General features: G+C 45.2%; 1 protein-coding gene and 1 long non-coding RNA gene across 6 annotated transcripts in view; both read right to left on the reverse strand.

Moving 5' to 3' along the window:
• LOC309328060 (acid-sensing ion channel 2) overlaps nucleotides 1-17,112 on the reverse strand; it is a 376,555-nt gene that overhangs the window by 297,375 nt on the left and 62,068 nt on the right. The window lies entirely within an intron of this gene.
• On the reverse strand, nucleotides 5,446-5,840 carry LOC309328284. The gene is made up of 3 exons (XR_014150732.1): nucleotides 5,771-5,840; nucleotides 5,634-5,687; nucleotides 5,446-5,564 (listed from the first exon to the last, which is right to left on the reverse strand). It is a non-coding gene; the product is annotated as an uncharacterized lncRNA (long non-coding RNA).

Raw genomic sequence — 17,112 nt, forward strand, 5'->3', positions numbered from 1 at the left:
CTGTCACCACCACATACTCCCTTTTGCAAGGCCTCTGGTTAATGAGTCAATTACACTTTTACCCATGCCTGCAACATAACTGATTTTCCTGGCGGCTGGCTTCCCCGTTCCACCCCTCTTTCTCTCATTGCTTCAGGCCCACAGTTCAAAGACATGCCTTCTGATCAACTCTAATCTGAACCTACTGCACAGTGATGCACACACCCTCTATTAAATGGTATTATTAGATTAATGCTTATAAGAAGAGGAAGAGCAAAAAGGGGTCCACATGTTCTAGCCAACCAATTATTTCTAGTAGACTTCAAGAAAGCTTTTGGGGGTTTTCACATCCTGCTCTGAAGAGGCAAAGGGTTGTATATCTAAGATGTATTCAAGAGGAGACCCACTGAAATGAATGGACCTAAGCAGGGCGATTTTTCTAGAAAAAAAAGGTGCTGGAACTCATCATGAACCTTGTTCTCTTATAATGACAATGGCACCACCTGAGAGGTGCCAGAACTGAGTTCCAGCAAGTTCCATCTGAAAAAAATCCTGATTGCCATATTTGTGGACCCCTGTTGGAGAATGCTGATAGTGGTAAGGATTATCATCAGTATAACTGGATGTATATTCCTGTGCTCGACATCCCGGCAGCTAGTGCTTAAAAATGGCCAAAACATGACCTCTTGCCTAGAAGTCCTGCCCCCATAACCTTGGTTATGTATGGTTGATTATGGCTACTCGCCAATGGGGAAGGGAGACATTCTGCACATGCTCAAAAGCACTCTTTTATTTATTGGTGGGTTCTTCTTGTTGTCTTGCTGGGCTGTGTATGTAATAAAAGGGAGCCAGGGCATCCTCTTTTATCTGTCCCTGTGCCAGTTTCAGTTTGTTTGTTAGCTTTTTTCTTTACTTTCTTTAGTGCATCACATGTTCCAGCCACTGAGAAAAGGCTCCAAGGCCTGGTATATCCAAGTTAAAGAATACTTTCTGTGCATGTGATCAGAAGCACTTCCCTTTATCATTCCTTTCCAGACCCTTGCAGCACACAGCCTCTCCTATTCCTCAGCTCAGTTTGAGATTCCACGCCAACCCACCAGCTAAACCAACTTTCCATTTATTCTAGAGCAGTGTCATCACAGCACAGAGGTCTGTTGCTGCTCATCCATTGACTGGAACGTCTATCAAAAATGCATGATGTCACAGATGTAGCCTGTGGGATACAAGGGTGGGGTTTGCAAGCAGGTGCCAGAAGATTTTAGCCGTTTTATGTGCTCAAAGTCAAAGTAGGATAATGGTGTACCACGACAGGGGCTTAGAAACAAAATTAGTAACTCACCATGTTACTTAAAGGTAACTGACATTTTCAGGTTTCTGAGAACCACTTCAAATCTTACACATTTCAGACAGAAAGCACTTGTTTTGCTTAAGGCATGAAAATTACATCATACATGATAATTACACCTGTGTTTAAATTAATTATATTGTAAACTGCCCTGTGATCTTTGGATAAAGAATGGTAAATAAATTTAATAAATAACAATAATAACAACTGTCCAGATTTACAGATGTACTTCATGCATCCTCCCTCACCCTCTCCATGCAAATGCTTTCCATTAGACTTTAAAAAATCCCCACTGCTTTGAACACAAATTGAAACAAATTGAATACAGAGAATGCAAATACTTCCTGCTTCAGTGAATGATAAACATATCTGCATGCTCTACTATGTAACTAGTAATGAAATCTCCTGACAGGTTAGTGTATTACTGTAATCAATTTTCAATCAAAGCACCACTCTGCTTACAAAACAGACAAAAATGTGCTGTGCATGTTATGCTAGTCCCCCAGACCTAAACTTTATTTAATGCATTTATAATGCAGTCTTCCATCAAGGAGTTATAGGTTATTTCACAACAACCCTGAGCAGTGCCTTAGACCGAGACCACCAATATCTCCTGGTAAACTTCACAGCTGAGTATGAACACTGTTTACCCTAAAGGCTAGGAAGAAGGTAAAATAACTTTCATTGACCCAGCTGAGGCAGGCTTCTTGAGTTTCATACTCATCCCCCAGAATGGAAGCAGCAGTCTGGTACAAACAGAACAAGGGCGTGAGAAGAACATTGTCATTGCTGATCATGGACTAGTTACAAAGCTGGAACAATAATGGGCTTTGTACAAAGTGACCAAATATGTTACTGACAAAGAGCATTTTCCTAAACATTCGACACCCGCAATCTGCATTCTGGACCCAACCTCCATCCTCTGCTACTCTGTGCTAGATACTGCACTTCCAGACCCACATCTGGGCTTCTCTCTGTATATGGTTCCCTATTCTGAGGCATATAGCCTACCCTCCCAAACTCACAGCAATGCAATGGTTGGCTCTGCAAAAGGAGACATGTTGCTAAAACATGTAAAATCCTTCCCTTTTCAAAAATACTTGTGGATAATGAAAATAAGCCAAGAGAAAACATGCAAAACTGCCACCCTAGGTGGGCTTTCTGTTAGCATTGCCATTTACATCACATATAACATGTCCCAGATTCTCTCTCTCCACAGTTCTGTATGTGCACACACTATAGGTTTAAAGCATATTCGAAACCCAAGCTACCCCTCCAAAAATTCTGAGCACTATAGCTTACCCCTGAAATACTTACAGTTCCCAGTAACCCTTAGCAAACTTTTATAAACCTCTTCAAGTTTTTCTCTGGTCCCTTTCTGCCATCTAGTGGAGGAAAGAAGTAAAGCATATCTCTCCCCCTCCTCACACACACACACACACACACACACACACACACACACACACACACAAATCTGGTGCACTGAGAGATGCTGTTTACTTCCGGCTGCTAAGTCCTTGGGATAACCTCTCCCCCTCCATCTGCTCAGTCCTAAGGAAGGACTAGATATGGGATGTTTGGACTGACAGCTACCTCAAACCAAATCTGGAAGCTGCCAAGAAGAGGAACAGCTGATAATGCCCACATAAACTTATGTTGGGCAGGGAGGACTGCAGCAATAAATGAGAATTGTTATAGAAAGCACATCTGTCATTGGAATCTGTGCCTTGCTGCTGCAGACTTAGATTTGTAATAACATAAATCCTGAGGCCCAAGAAATGGAATAGGAGCCTTGTAAATTCATAGCTGAGTTCAAATTCAATGCTGGCACTGGAATTTAGGTTTTGAACAAAGGGCGTGAGCGTCCTGATTTTGCAGGAACTGAGTTGTAACAAATTCAAATTTTGGCTCCAAACTATGACTTCTACCAGATATTTCTATTTTTTAAAAATCAATTGTGACTTTTAGAATTGGAAAATTTGTTCTCATTTTGATATTTTGCTTTGTCTCTACTGACTGGATAGTAAAATCTCTCTCTGTGGATTTGCATAGGATTTGGATTGCTAGGATTGCTAGTGAAAGAACAAACAGGATACACTGTGTGTGTGTGTGTGTGTGCGTGCGCGCGCGTGCACGCGCACATGCCTTCCAAATTGTTGCTCAGTCACCTTCTCCAATAGGATGTTTCAAGATCCTGATTCCTGATGGAGCCAGAGTTTTCTAAGGACCCTTTAAGAAAAGAATAAGCAGCGAGGTAGCAAATGGTAGCAACAGTTTAGATGCTCTGTGTCCTTGTTTCATGTTTCACAGCAATTGCCTTGAAATAACAATCCCTTAACTCAGCTGGAAGCTAAAATAAAATGGAAAGTGAGGATAAGTGCCCCTGGATACTTGGTCAACCTTAGAAGATAAGCCACTATGGAAATAACAGGAATTATTATCTTGGAGAAGCAGAGGAGGAGAAAATTTATGATTCACTGCAAGTACACAGTGTCACGAGAATGATCCCAGCAAGGAGATATAACCAAAATACTCCAGGATTTCCAGCTCATGTAAAGAATTCCAGATGACTTGTATAGAATCAGCAATGTTGAATAGCCCTGCTTTTTTGCATATATGCCTGCATATGCAGATCGTGATAAGGTTCAGGCTCTCAATCTCATTCGCTTGCTGCATTTCTTATTGGCCAAACAGTTGCATACATGGAGTGAAATGGGGAGGGGGGGCACACCGGATCGGCAAAAGGAGCTGGGCTGTCGCATCTCCTCAGTCTGGCTCGCTGACTGTGCCACGGGCAAACAAGCAAGGCTGTCACTGTGGATCACCATCAGCCCTGCTCCACAGATGTGCGAGATCTTCTCAGCAGCTGACCTGAAAACTGCCCGATGTTCAAGACAATCCTCACCCCACGCTCCTTTAAGGTACCACGCTCTTGGTCTACATCACCCCTCACATACCACTGCTGCCTTTGCCACATCACACAACTCTGCAACACACATAGGCTGTGGCTTTCTGCTGCTGTCCCCAAAGCTGTGCTCATGTGGCAATTCCCAACCAAAGATGGCTGGTTTTTATAGACATCCTATCTTTCTCCCTCTCCATTCTCCCCTCCCTGAACCCAAAATGACCAAGGGATGCTTTTTCAAAGACCCAACTAGGCAGTAATGCATCTCCCATTTGAAAGGATGTTGGACAAGTTTTTGAGGGGGCAGGGGCAGAGAGACATGATATGCCACCAACCTTGGCCATTCTGGCACAAAAGGAGCGCTCTTGCAAAGACAGCCATCCCTTCTCCTAGGATCAGAATGGCAGAAGTTCAACAAACTACCTGGTACTATCATGTGGGCAAGGGCTACGTCCTACCTCCAGTGGCAGAGGATGTATGGCTGTGTGTACCAGTTGTTGGGAATTGCAAGTGGGGAAAGTGCTACTTTGCTCAGGTCATCTGCTGTGCCATGGGCACCCGACTGGCCACTGTGAGAACAAGATGCTGGACTTGATAGGCCACTGGCCTGATCCAGCAGGGCCCTCCTTAAGGGAGCAGGAGTCATAAAGAAAGTTTAACCCTTTCAATATCTGGGAAGGCAACTGCTACATGTCCCCATCCCTTAAATTAAGAACTGGAGATCAGTCAACGTTGTTTGCAGATCAGAGATGATGTTTGCAGATGACACAGTCCTGAAGCTCTACAGAGTCTCATCTACCATTCTGCCCAAGCCTGCATGGAGATTGATCTTATCAGCCTGATGAAAACAAACATCCTGGGTCAGGATGTCAGTCAGCACTCCACACATTAGCATTGGTGACCACATGCTTGAGGCGACGATTTCATCTACCTGGGCTCCATTATAATCAGCAACCTCTCCATCAATGCTAAGCTGGACAAGTATATTGGCAGCAATGGCTTGCCTCTCCAATAGGGTGTCTGGAAATGTGATACTAACAACCAATACCAAGATGAAGGTCTTCCAGGCTTGCGTGCTGAGCATGCTGCTTTATGGTAGTGAGAAAAGAACAACTTACATCCTCCAGGAGTGATGCCTCAATGCTTTCCACATGCGCCCTAGATCAGGCCCTTCCCTAAGATGGAGGAGACCTTCCCAAAGCTGATGGCTTTCAAGTGTCAGGAGTGTGTGCAGGAGCTGGGCCCTGTGACCAGTAGGGCTTCGCAGGACTGGGGCCTTCCTAAGTTTGTTCTGAAGAGGCAAGGTGCGGCTGCACAGGTGAGGCCACTTGGTAACTCACTGCACCTGGTGGCTAGAGCCGGGAAGGGATATAAGGTCAGCATTTTCCTTTGGCTCTTTGCCACAGCAACACGTTTCCTGCCTTGCTGCGTTTGGCTTCTTGCTTCCTGATCCTCGGACTTTGGCTTCTTGACTCCTTGCTTCTTGACCCTCGTTCCCTTGACTTCGTGGCTCCTTGGTTCTCGACCCTCGGACCCTTGACTTCGTGACTCCCTGCTTCCTGATCCTCGGATCCCTGGCTTCTGGACTCTCATTCATGCTCCTACCCCACCATCTTGCCCCTGGTCCCAACATCCTCAGCTGGGACTTCAATCGCCCGCAGACCGGACCATTACATCAAGTTCCAGAGAGATTTCCCACAGCCCCTGAGATAACATCAGCTACCCATCTTGAGCTATTAGCTAGTCATCTGTTTAAAACAAAAAGTGGCCAATAAGAATGAGAAGACTCCCTTGTTGGATGAAACCAAAGGTCCACCAGTCCAGTATTTTGTGGCCAACTGTGGCAAGCTGCTGGGAAGCTCACAAACAGGCCTCCTCATTTGTCTGCAGCATCTGATGCTCAGGGGTATATTGCCTCTTTACATGGAGCTTCCTTTCAGCTGGCATGCCTGATTCAAGCAAACAAGCCAAAATGCAGAATAAATGCAAAGAGTGTAAGGAACCACCAACCCTTCTGATGAAGTCTAGGCTCTCAAACTGCACCCGGATGCATTCCTCAGCAAGATGTTCTGCTTACAAGAGCTGACTGCTGCATTTCAAGGACATAAATATGAACAGCTTAAGCAAGTGAGCCAAGCTACACTCAGAAAGGTTGTTGGAACAGTTTTTTTTCTAATTTGCTTACTCAAAGTTTATGCAATGGTTAAACTACGCTCTATCTTTGTCTCATTTGTTTACAGAGAGGTTATTCAACAATGAGTATTCTTCCCAATTTACTTGAGGGGTGCCAGTGCATCGTCTTGTTAATCATTCCAGTCACCCCAAACATTTCAGTGCATTTCACCATAACATTCCAAGCTGCATAAAATCTGGGTTTTCTTTTCTTAAGTAGGTTTGTTGTGCTTGGGTGACACAGCACTTTAATCCACTTTAATTGTGCATATCTAAATTACTGATGTGTACTTGAATCCCTTCTGCAAAATACTAAGACTGGAGGCACCCTCCCCATTTTGACCATGCGGCTTATTTACACTACGTTTTGCTACTTGCTTGCCTAAGACTGTGCATATAAACAATATGTTTGAAAACACACAAATCATACAGGTTCACTCTTCATAGATTTGGGAAAGGCTGCATCGCTCAGTATATACACTCCCAAGTTTGCTGCACTGCAATGTGTGAAAATCCCCTTAGTGTAAAGCGAAAAACTATTCAGTTTTCTAATGCTATGTGGGGGAGCCAGCCACCCCTCAAGCCATGTCTGGAACTGGTGGGAACCATAGCGCTCTGAAGGCCTAGTGAATTAGCTAATCCTGTTTTCAATCAAAACCCAATTGTTAAGCTGCTCCAGTTCTGTATCCCTGGTCAGCATCCCTGATCTGTCACCATGGAAACCAAGCATCCCTGTATCTGAGCCACCAAAAACTCATTCCATGCTAAGACTTAAAAGTGGAGTGGTGGTGAGGACTTTTAAATTCCCTGCATCTAAATGCCCAGCTAAAACGTTTTCCCAGGGCACTTTAGCCCTATCACACACACCTGCTCCCGGCTCCTGCTGAGGCTGTGTTTAGGATTAAAACCCATCACCTTTTTAAAATCCAACTGACATGAATTTAAATCAAGATCATGCGTTACTGCAGCCATCTCAAACACCTGCTTGGGAATGACGAATGTCTGGGGAAATGCCCTTTGTCAGCAGTGCAAATGTTTTCAGTCGCTCTGCAAAAAGCCCATTATAAACTATATAAACATTTCCAGCTTTGTAACTATCCCATTATCATCAATGGAAATGCTCTTCTCAACACAGCTTGCTCTGTGTACACTGGGGAACTGCTGCCTTTCCATCCTGTGAAATTAAAGAGTTCTGCAGAAATCCAGTGCCTGAATATTCCTACACCAGAGTTGAGGAACCTCAGGCCTGGGGCTCAAATGCAGCTCTCTAAAGTCTGGGGACTTCACCCACCCCACACTCTCTCCCCACTGGCCCTGTTTCACCCCTCCCCCCTTTTCGTTCTTTTTTCTTTTTTGTCTGGCTGGAATGTTTCCTTGAACCCAGATAAATGCCTCCTGCTTGCTTGGTTGGAGAATAGAGAGGGGTGTGTGAGCATGTGTAGGAACCAGCCTCCTGTGCGAAGATAAAACCTGCATCTGTTGCTCTGGCTTTAGTCACATGCCCACCACTGCCATGTGGCCCATGAAGGTTGCCTGGTATGGAATGTAGCCCTTGACCTGAAAAGGGTTCACTAATCTTGTCCTACGTCGGCTAATGTTGAGCCAATAATAAAAATATGGTTACAGATCAGTGCAGCACCTTCAGCTACCATCTTTTGAGCTATTGTCAATGGATATGCTAGCAGGAGCAACAGCCGGAGCAAAACAAAATCAAGAGTCAGGCTTTAAGTAGGGCTGAGGAAACTGTGGCCCTCCAGATGTTTCTGGACTGAGCTCCCACCAGCCCCATCCAACATGGCCAATGGTCAGGGATGATGGAAGTTGTAGGCTAGCAACATCTCAAGGGTCACAGGTTCCCCAGACCTGCTTGAAGGACTGATAGTCCTGTCAGAAAAATCCTTCCTAAAACATTCACAGAATCATGGATGGCGGAAAACACTAAATGCTCTTAACTCTTCTCACAGAGAAGCATAAAATGCACTAGGAGCCAGCCAGCCAGGATGCTTTGCCTTCAAGTTCACATTCTGCTATTGAGGCACAATATGGGCCATGGGTAAATCATTCTCTCATTCTTGGACCATCTGCTGGAAAAATGCCATGATATTGACTGACCAAACTAGCTTTATTCATTAATTAACGTGTTTATATTCCATCCTTCCCCAAAGTGATTAGCAATTAAGATAATAAAGATCCACACTATACATTGATACGGTTCTTGTAAAACGAATAAGAGAAAGATTACTAGAGCTTAAAAATAGCAGTCATAATAAATTAATCATCAGAAAACTAGCAGAACCACTAAACAGTAATTTGTCTTGCATATCCTCATAAGCTAGCTGAATTAAAACAAGTCTTGCCTGATGCTGAAATCATAGAATCGCAGAGTTGGAAGGCTCATCTATTCCAACCCCCTGCACTGCAATGCAGGAATCACAGCTAAATAACCCCTGACAGATGGCCATCCAACCTCAGTTTAAAAGCCTCCAATGAAGGAGAATCCATCACCACCTGGGGTATTCCATTCCACTGTCAAACAGCTCTTATCATCAGAAAGTTCTTCCCAATGTTTAGCTGTAATCTCCTTTCGTGAATTTTGAATCTATTGGTTCAAGTCCTATCCTCCAGAGCAGCAGAAAATAATCTGGCTCCATCTTCCATGTGACAGCCCTTCAGTTATTTGCATATTACCTCTTAGTTCTCTCTTTGCCAGGCTAAACGTGCCCAATCCCTCAACCATCAGCAAGAAGGAAACAGAGCAGAAGTCCCAGTGAAGAGAGTTCCACAATCCAATCTCGGTACCACAGCTGAAAATGCTCTGCCCTGAGTTAACTACCCATTCATCATATGTCAGATAATGGGGGTGAGTTTAGGAAGAGAGATAGAAACATGGAGTTAGGCCTCTGAGGAAGATCTTACTATACAAGCAGGTTAATATGGGAGAAAGCAGTCCTTATAGCATCTCCTTTGTAAAGGTAAAAAGGTAAAGGACCCCTGGACAGTTAAGTCCAGTCAAAGGCAACTATGGGGTTGCGGTGCTCATCTCGCTTTCAGGCCAAGGGAGCCGGTGTTTGTCCACATACAGCTTTCTGGGTCATGTGGCCAGCATGACTAAACCGCTTCTGGTGCAACGGAACACTGTGATGGAAACCAGAGCGCACAGAAATGCCGTTTACCTTCCTGCCACAGCGGTACCTATTTATCTACTTGCACTGGCCTGCTTTCGAACTGCTAGGTTGGCAGGAGCTGGGGCAGGAGCGGTGAGCTCACCCCGTCACAGGGATTCAAACCGCCTACCTTCTGATCAGTAAGCCCAAGAGGCTCAGTGGTTTAGACCACAGCGCCACCCGCGTCCCTTTGCATCTCCTTTGTATTCACCCCTTCATCCATAAGAAACAGATTCTAGTAATTCTCAGAGAGCTTTAATTATAATCTCCAGTCACATTCTCAGTATATTCATATTCTTCCTCCTTCATTACTGGATGCTGCCAAGAACAAACATCTAAAAACCCAAACTCATAATTAACAGAATGCAATGAACTCCTAGGCCTAGCCTACTTAGAGCAATTAAGGTTACAGCCAGAACTCTGAATCAGAAACCAATTGAAAGCCAGCAAAGGACTGTTGGGATTTCAACAAGACACAAAGTATAAACTGTTGCAAAATACACACATGTGACTCCATTGTATGTTCTGTAAGCATGGATATATTCCTGCCTGCCACTGGAGACCCCCATATGCTCTATTTGGGGGTGTCTTTGAAAACAACTGGGAAACTTCAATTGGCTCAGAATGCAGCCCTAAAGAGGTAGGCTCTGGGGGCTGGGGTAGGTCTCTCTCTTACAGAACCATCAAGAGCCAGGCACACTGCCTGAAGCTTTTCCCCCCGCCTACAGCCGCTTCCAAAACAGCTTGCTGCAACTTGTCAATTTCAAAGCAGCGCTTCATGCTATTAATCTGCAACGGCATTATAGCGCACGGCACATTGTTTGTCTCGCCCAAGCTATCCTTCGGAGAGAGATGTGCCGGGTAATTGCTGCCCTCATCGATCAATGTGGAGATCTTTAAATATGCAGGAGGTTAGTTTATGCATTCAGACTTCAATTTCTGCAGAGCACAGAGATGATGATGATAATAATATTCAAAAAGCTGAAGGGATTCTGGTCATGCATTTAAGCTTTCCTCCAACTTTGCAGGTCTCAGCCAATGGCATGGGCAAAAAAAAAAAGCTTTTACTTTGGACAACTCTCTGGACCACAGAACTATGCCAAGTCACACCCTGGGTCTTGAACCAGAAGCCTTGGACAGGGCCAGCCCTCCCATAAGGCTTGGTGAGGTAGCTGCCTCAGGCAGCAGGCTGAGGACAGCTGGGAGGGGTGGCATATCCAGGCCTGCAAGGAGTGTGTCACTTGACACCTCCTGTGCTTGCTACCTGTTGTCTCCTCCTCCACCCCCCTGCCACCAGCTCCTCCTCTACCACTGGAGACGACTCCTCTGCCTCCTTCTCCATCACCCCCCCCCCACAGCCTCCTTTTTCCTCCCCCACCACCTTCAACACACTGGGGCTTCCTTGGGTATCCTCAGGTGGTAGAAGTTGTAGTGGCAGCTGGGCGAAGAGGAGTTGTAATCAGTGGTGGTGGTGGCAAGGGGCCACAGAGGTGGAGGAATCTATGTGAAGCATCATTTTCTGCTTTGTCCTGTTCCAGCCCTAGCCTTGAGACTCTAGTCTGGGACCTAGCCTAGACAGCTACTCTCAGCTCACTCTTTAGGGATGGGAAACCTGTGCCTCTCCAGCTGTTGTTGGACTCCAACCATATCAGCCCAAGCTAGCATGGTCATTGGTGAGGGAAGATGGGAGCTGCAGTGCAACAACATGTGGAGGAGAACAAATGGAAGGCAGAATGGAAGGCAGGATGAAGCCTGATCTGGAACAAGCAGAAGGTTCATGGTGAGGGGGTTCAGTATCCAGTGCAAAACAAACAGATCTTAAACATAGGCAGCCCACAATGTGTTAAAGTTATTTTGTAAAAGAGGGGTATAACATAAATAGTAATTTTAGCACAATTAAGCTACTACTAGTAACATAAAATTCATTCTATAGTGTTTTAAAACTCTGTTAGTTATCTCAGGAGTTTTGCTGTTGAGGAGGAACTTTCTGCTCCTTCCTCACAAGAAAGCCAAGGCTGCAATCCTGTACCCACTTCCCTGGGAGTAAACCCTACTAAACACAGAGACTTACTGCTGAGTAGACGTGTAGACCATCCTATTGTAAATTAACTACAGAGTGAATTCTTAATTACTCCCTGGACTTCAGATACTTGTTGTATAGTAGCATTTGCAGAAAATAGCTTGAAGGGAGTTACCTGATCTCAGATGAAACCACCAGAAGAAAGATGTATCTTGGTTGTTAGAAGGAAAGAGAGGGCAAAAGAGGAATCCAGTAGGTCTTTAGAACGATAGAAAAGTGCACTAAAGAGTAGTGGGGGAGCAGCTCTTTAGGGCCCCAGGGATTCCTAAGGCCTTGTGTCCAAATACCTCACTCATTCATCCATTTTGGCGTCACTTATTGGCTAAAAACACTGAAAGGTGAAAGAAGTCTGGGTACCTTAGAAGGGCATGTACAGATTTTGCTTCATAACTTTAATTGTAGCAGGGCTTGTCAAGATGGCAATCCTATGCCCACTTACAGTACTTTTTTCCCTTTTTCATAATGAAAGCTCAGAGTCTGCCCCCCTTTGCAGCCATGGGTCCTGATGCAATTGCACTACCTGCCCTGTTCTGAATGCAGCCATGTGCTGAAGAACCCCAGAGTTTGAGACTCATTTGATTTGCTGCTTTCTGCTCATTCCAGCTATAGCCAGCAGAGGCTTTTTGCATAGCCAGACCAAAAGCAGAACAGCAGACTTGTCTGTGCAAAGCCCCAGTAATCTTTATTGTTATTTAAATCAGCATCAAATCAGCTTTGGCCACCCCCTTTGCCTGCCCTGCTGCTGGAGCACGGCTAATGGTATTACAACAGATTGGGCACCCTGGTAAAAAGCAGCAGTAGCCGCCACTGCTGGAAGCTAGCAGACGAGGAGATGTCAAATGGAATAATGCAATTTCCTGGCACGAACGCACACTGGAGTCTTGTTCTTCTGTTTATTGTGCGAGGAAAGGCAGCAGCAGTGCTGGGAGGGAACTAGCATTTGCACCTGATGGAATCCCAGCGTCCACCTTAGCATAATTGATCAAATTGTTGCTCCTTTCCTTTTGGAGTTTTCGTCGTTTCCATCCCAGCATTGCCTGTTCAGTCATTCTGAGATCAGCAGGACAAAATTCTGTCTTATTACATGAAACATATGCAGCAACCGGAAAACCCAATAGGCTGGTTTTGTTGCTTCATTACTGTAAACCTGGGTCTGATTTACACACACACACACACACACACACAAACACACACAAACACACACAGGCTGAAACATTTGCATGTGTCAACAGACAGTTAAAGACATAACACCACAGACAGAACTTTCAAATCAAAGGATGCTGTTTGATGGAGGCAGTTCACACATTCAGTTGTTGGTAATCAAGGCTGGCAATGAATGAACATGATTTGATTTCTCTGGTGCCAAATCTATGAACTGACTCTTGATGATTAGCAGCTCAACACATGACAAGGAACATAGGAAGCAAGCTGTCATGTATCAAGTCAGACCATTTGATATCTAACTCACTATACAATTGACAGGCAGCAGCTCTCCAGAGATTCGTGTGGGGAGCCACTCCTAGCCCCACCTAGAGACGCCAGGGATTGAACCAAGGACCTTTTGAATTTGAGTCTGCTGAGCCAGGGCCCTCCCCTGTGTGATCCTGGGCTGGTCCCTGGAGTGCACTCGGTTAATATCCATGTCCACACCACCAATTTAAAGCTATTTTCAAACCTGTTTCACTGTTGCAACACCCAGTCACATAAAATTGGCTAATTCCTACTAAAAGGGAGGGGGCAGTGAGGGAAGAGAAAGTCTGCTGAAAAACTTTGCCACCTGCCCAAGAAACTCTGCTCCATAATAACCACATAGGCAAAGGCTGGATTTACTTAGTGCCAAGGTAAAACACCACACATGTGACCAGAGGCATTTTTCCTTATTGGTTCACGTATTGTGTTATATATTTATGTACTGTATCATACATATTTCTATCCATCTTGAAACAACAAACTTATTGAAATCACAAAAAGGGAAAAAGAAACCAGACAGCTTAAGCCACAAATCCTTCCATTAGGAAGCTTGATCTAAAGGCCAAAAAGCAGCCAAGTCGGGAGTTGGGGCCTTGTGGCTGCTTTTCCCCCATAAAACAAAAGCAGCCAGACACATTCAGACCATGCATGAAAAGCACATGGCCTCTCCCAAAGAATGCTGGGAATTGTTTATCCCTAACACAGCTGCAATTCCCAGCAGCCTGAACAAACTACAGTTCCTGGGATTCTTGGGGGTAAGACATGTGCTTCTATCTATCTATCTATCTATCTATCTATCTATCTATCTATCCAGTGGCGTAGCATGGGTTATCAGCACCCGGGGCAAGGCAAGTAATTTGCGCCCCCTAACCCATGGATTTGCGCCCCCTAACCCGTGGATTTGCGCCCCCTAACCCGTGGATTTCCCTAACCCCCAGATGTTGCGCCCAGTGCGGCCGCCCCCCCTGCACCCCCCACGCTACGCCACTGTATCTATCTATCTATCTATCTATCTATCTATCTATCTATCTATCCATTATTTTGCTTTGAGATCCCACCTTTTCTTCCAAGGAACTCAAGGTGGCATACATGGTTCTCTGCCTCCTTGTTTAATCCCCACAACAACCCTGTGAGGTAGGTTAGGCTGAAAGGCAGTGACCGGCCCAAGTTCACCCAGTGAGCTTCACAGCTGAGTGGGGATTGAACTCTGGTCTCCCAAATCCTAAGCACTATACACCACTGTTGTTGTAATTCAGCAGCATCCAAAAACTCATGCCTGCCGTTAGCTTCTGCATTATTAGAGTCTAGCTCCCCCAGGGAGGTGCATCATGGTCGGCTAGGGATTTAAATGTGCTTTAAATGTACGGTGTAGATGTGATGTGCAACTGACGCCAGGGACCGTTTGGACATACGTACATTTGGGGGAAGGGGCAGTAATTAAACCTTATGATGAAGGTGACTATGTCCTGAAATACGTCCTCTCTTAAGGTCAGCCTTAATACCCATTGCAAATTCACTCAACAGGCTTTGACTCACCAGATGATGTGCTGGATGTGAGGAGCTGTGTGCAAAAGAATGAAAGGATATTATAGCCAGAAATATGTTTGTAAAGGAAGATACATTTAAGATAAGTTGGGTCATTTATCTTTCTTTCCCAGCAGAGGTGCATCTCTGTGCAAAATGCTGAATAAGAAGCAAGATGAGAATGACACTAAGCTCGTGCCATGTTGTGCCTGGGAGGAAAGGGGACTGTGCTGGAGACAGGGGGGCACAAATACATCATACATAATTGATTCAACAAATGTCGCCTCTTTCTATCTCACAGCCACTCCATATAAGACACATAAAGGGAAAGCATGAAGGGGTGGGGGGAGAAAAGAACAGCAAAGGCATGTTTAGCTTTGGAAAAGAAGATCAAACTAGGCCAGTTTACAAAGGCACAAAAGGCTTTGAAAACCGATATTTGCTAGGGCTGCTGAGGAAGGACCACAGAGCACATGGATCCCTTCCTTCTTCTTCTTTTCTCTCTCTCTTTTAGTAACCCCTTCCCCTCAATTCTTCAATAAAAGAAAAAAAAATGAAAAAAATACACAACAAATAAAAACTTTTTAAAAAAGATGTTGCTTTTGCACATGCAAAATGTGTAGGTGCTCAAGAGAAATTAGTGTAAGAGCATAAAAGTTTGCAGAATCATATGTCAAAGGTATCTATGCCACCATCGGGGGCCACGCTCCACTTGTGCCATAAACAAATAATTAGAAAGCATTAAGTTGAGACAGATTGTGCCAATTTCGGCTGCTATGTTTTTTTGTTTTTTCCTATGCAAAAAGCAACCTCACATTCCAGACCCCAGCCACCATACCAGCCTTCTCCAGCCTGGAGCCCTTCAGATGTTTGGGGCTACAATCCCCATCAGCCTGACCCATGGGCAGAGATTATGGGCGTCACAGTCCAAAACAACTAGAAAGCAGTCAGATCCACACCATACATTCGCTGCACATTTAAAGCACCTTTGTTGTTGTTGGTTAGTCGTTTAGTCATGTCCGACTCTTCGTGACCCCATGGACCAGAGCACGCCAGGCACTCCTGTCTTCCACTGCCTCCCGCAGTTTGGTCAAACTCATGCTAGTAGCTTCGAGAACACTGTCCAACCATCTCGTCCTCTGTCGTCCCCTTCTCCTTATGCCCTCAATCTTTCCCAACATCAGGGTCTTTTCCAGGGAGTCTTCTCTTCTCATGAGGTTTAAAGCACCTAGCTTCCCCCAAAGAACCATGGGAACTTTAGTTTTCCTCCTTGGCAAGCTACAATTCCCAGCACCCTTAACAAACTACAGTTCCCGGGATTAGGGAAAACTAGGTGTGTTGAATGTGTTTTAATGGCATGGTGCGGATATGCCCTATTGAGGAAGGCCACCTCAGGCAGTGATTCAGAGGCAAAGGGGTCATAGGGATTATGGGTCAGTGGTTTCCTGCCTCAGGGACTCCTCAGGTCCCAAGCAGGCCCATATGAGGAAGACTACCTGCAGATCACTCAGAGGAAAATAGATTTAGTGCCTCATTCTACCCGGAAGCTGAGGGTTCACTACCCTCCAAATTCCAACATCTCAGCACACACCCAAAGTTCATTGCAAGCTCCCAGCAGAGAATATAAAGGGCGACTCTAGACAGGGGTGGTGCGTCCCATTTCACTGCTTGAAGCAAGACAGGAAATGCCATTCTGCCCTACCACCCCTGCCGAAGCATCCCCTATCTACGTTGCATGGCATCTGCATGAAGTGGCGGCTGTGACAGTAGGTTCCAGCAAAATGTGGCCATAGGCCATATAGTAAAGCTGGTGGTCCACAGTTTTAAGCCTTTACCTTTCTGTTCACTCCCAGCTAAAGGACAGGAACTGGGCATTCAGTACACCTAATGTGCTGTTTAGCTCCTCAGGCTCTTATTGATACAATAACCTTCTTCTATGGGTGCTGCATCTGGTTCTGCATAGCCTGACTCAGCCCTGACTTTCTGGAATTCTACTCGGGACTGGATCCCAGGATCAGTCTTCTTCAGGCCATATGCAGTGCTCACAGACTCACTGCTTGGGCAGAATGGAACACCAGCACAAGGCAAGGCCAAAGGAACTTATCCAGGAATTGAAGTTTGAGTGCCATGAATGGATGGCAGTTGGCACAGAGAAAGGCAAGCTGATCTGACTCATGGAGGATGATGGTCACGGATGATCTCCAGTGCAACCTGTGCAGAAAAATTGCTGTGCCTGGCACTACCGTAATTACTGACCATAGATTGTGATTTGGATTTCTCGTCTCAAGTCCTCCAAATGTTTTCTGACAATATAACAGCCTTTTCGCTTGCTCGCTTTGTTTTTGCCATCTTCTCTCGCTCAGCCAAAATATGCATGAATGTGAACATTTGAACCTTTTAATTGAAACTATCAATTGAGAACAAGCAGCGCAGTCATAACCATCCAAAATGCAAATAGGCAGATGGATTTTCG

The sequence above is a fragment of the Podarcis erhardii genome (assembly GCF_964252035.2).
Source record: "Podarcis erhardii genome assembly, chromosome: 13".
NCBI classification, from domain to species: Eukaryota; Metazoa; Chordata; class Lepidosauria; order Squamata; family Lacertidae; genus Podarcis; species Podarcis erhardii.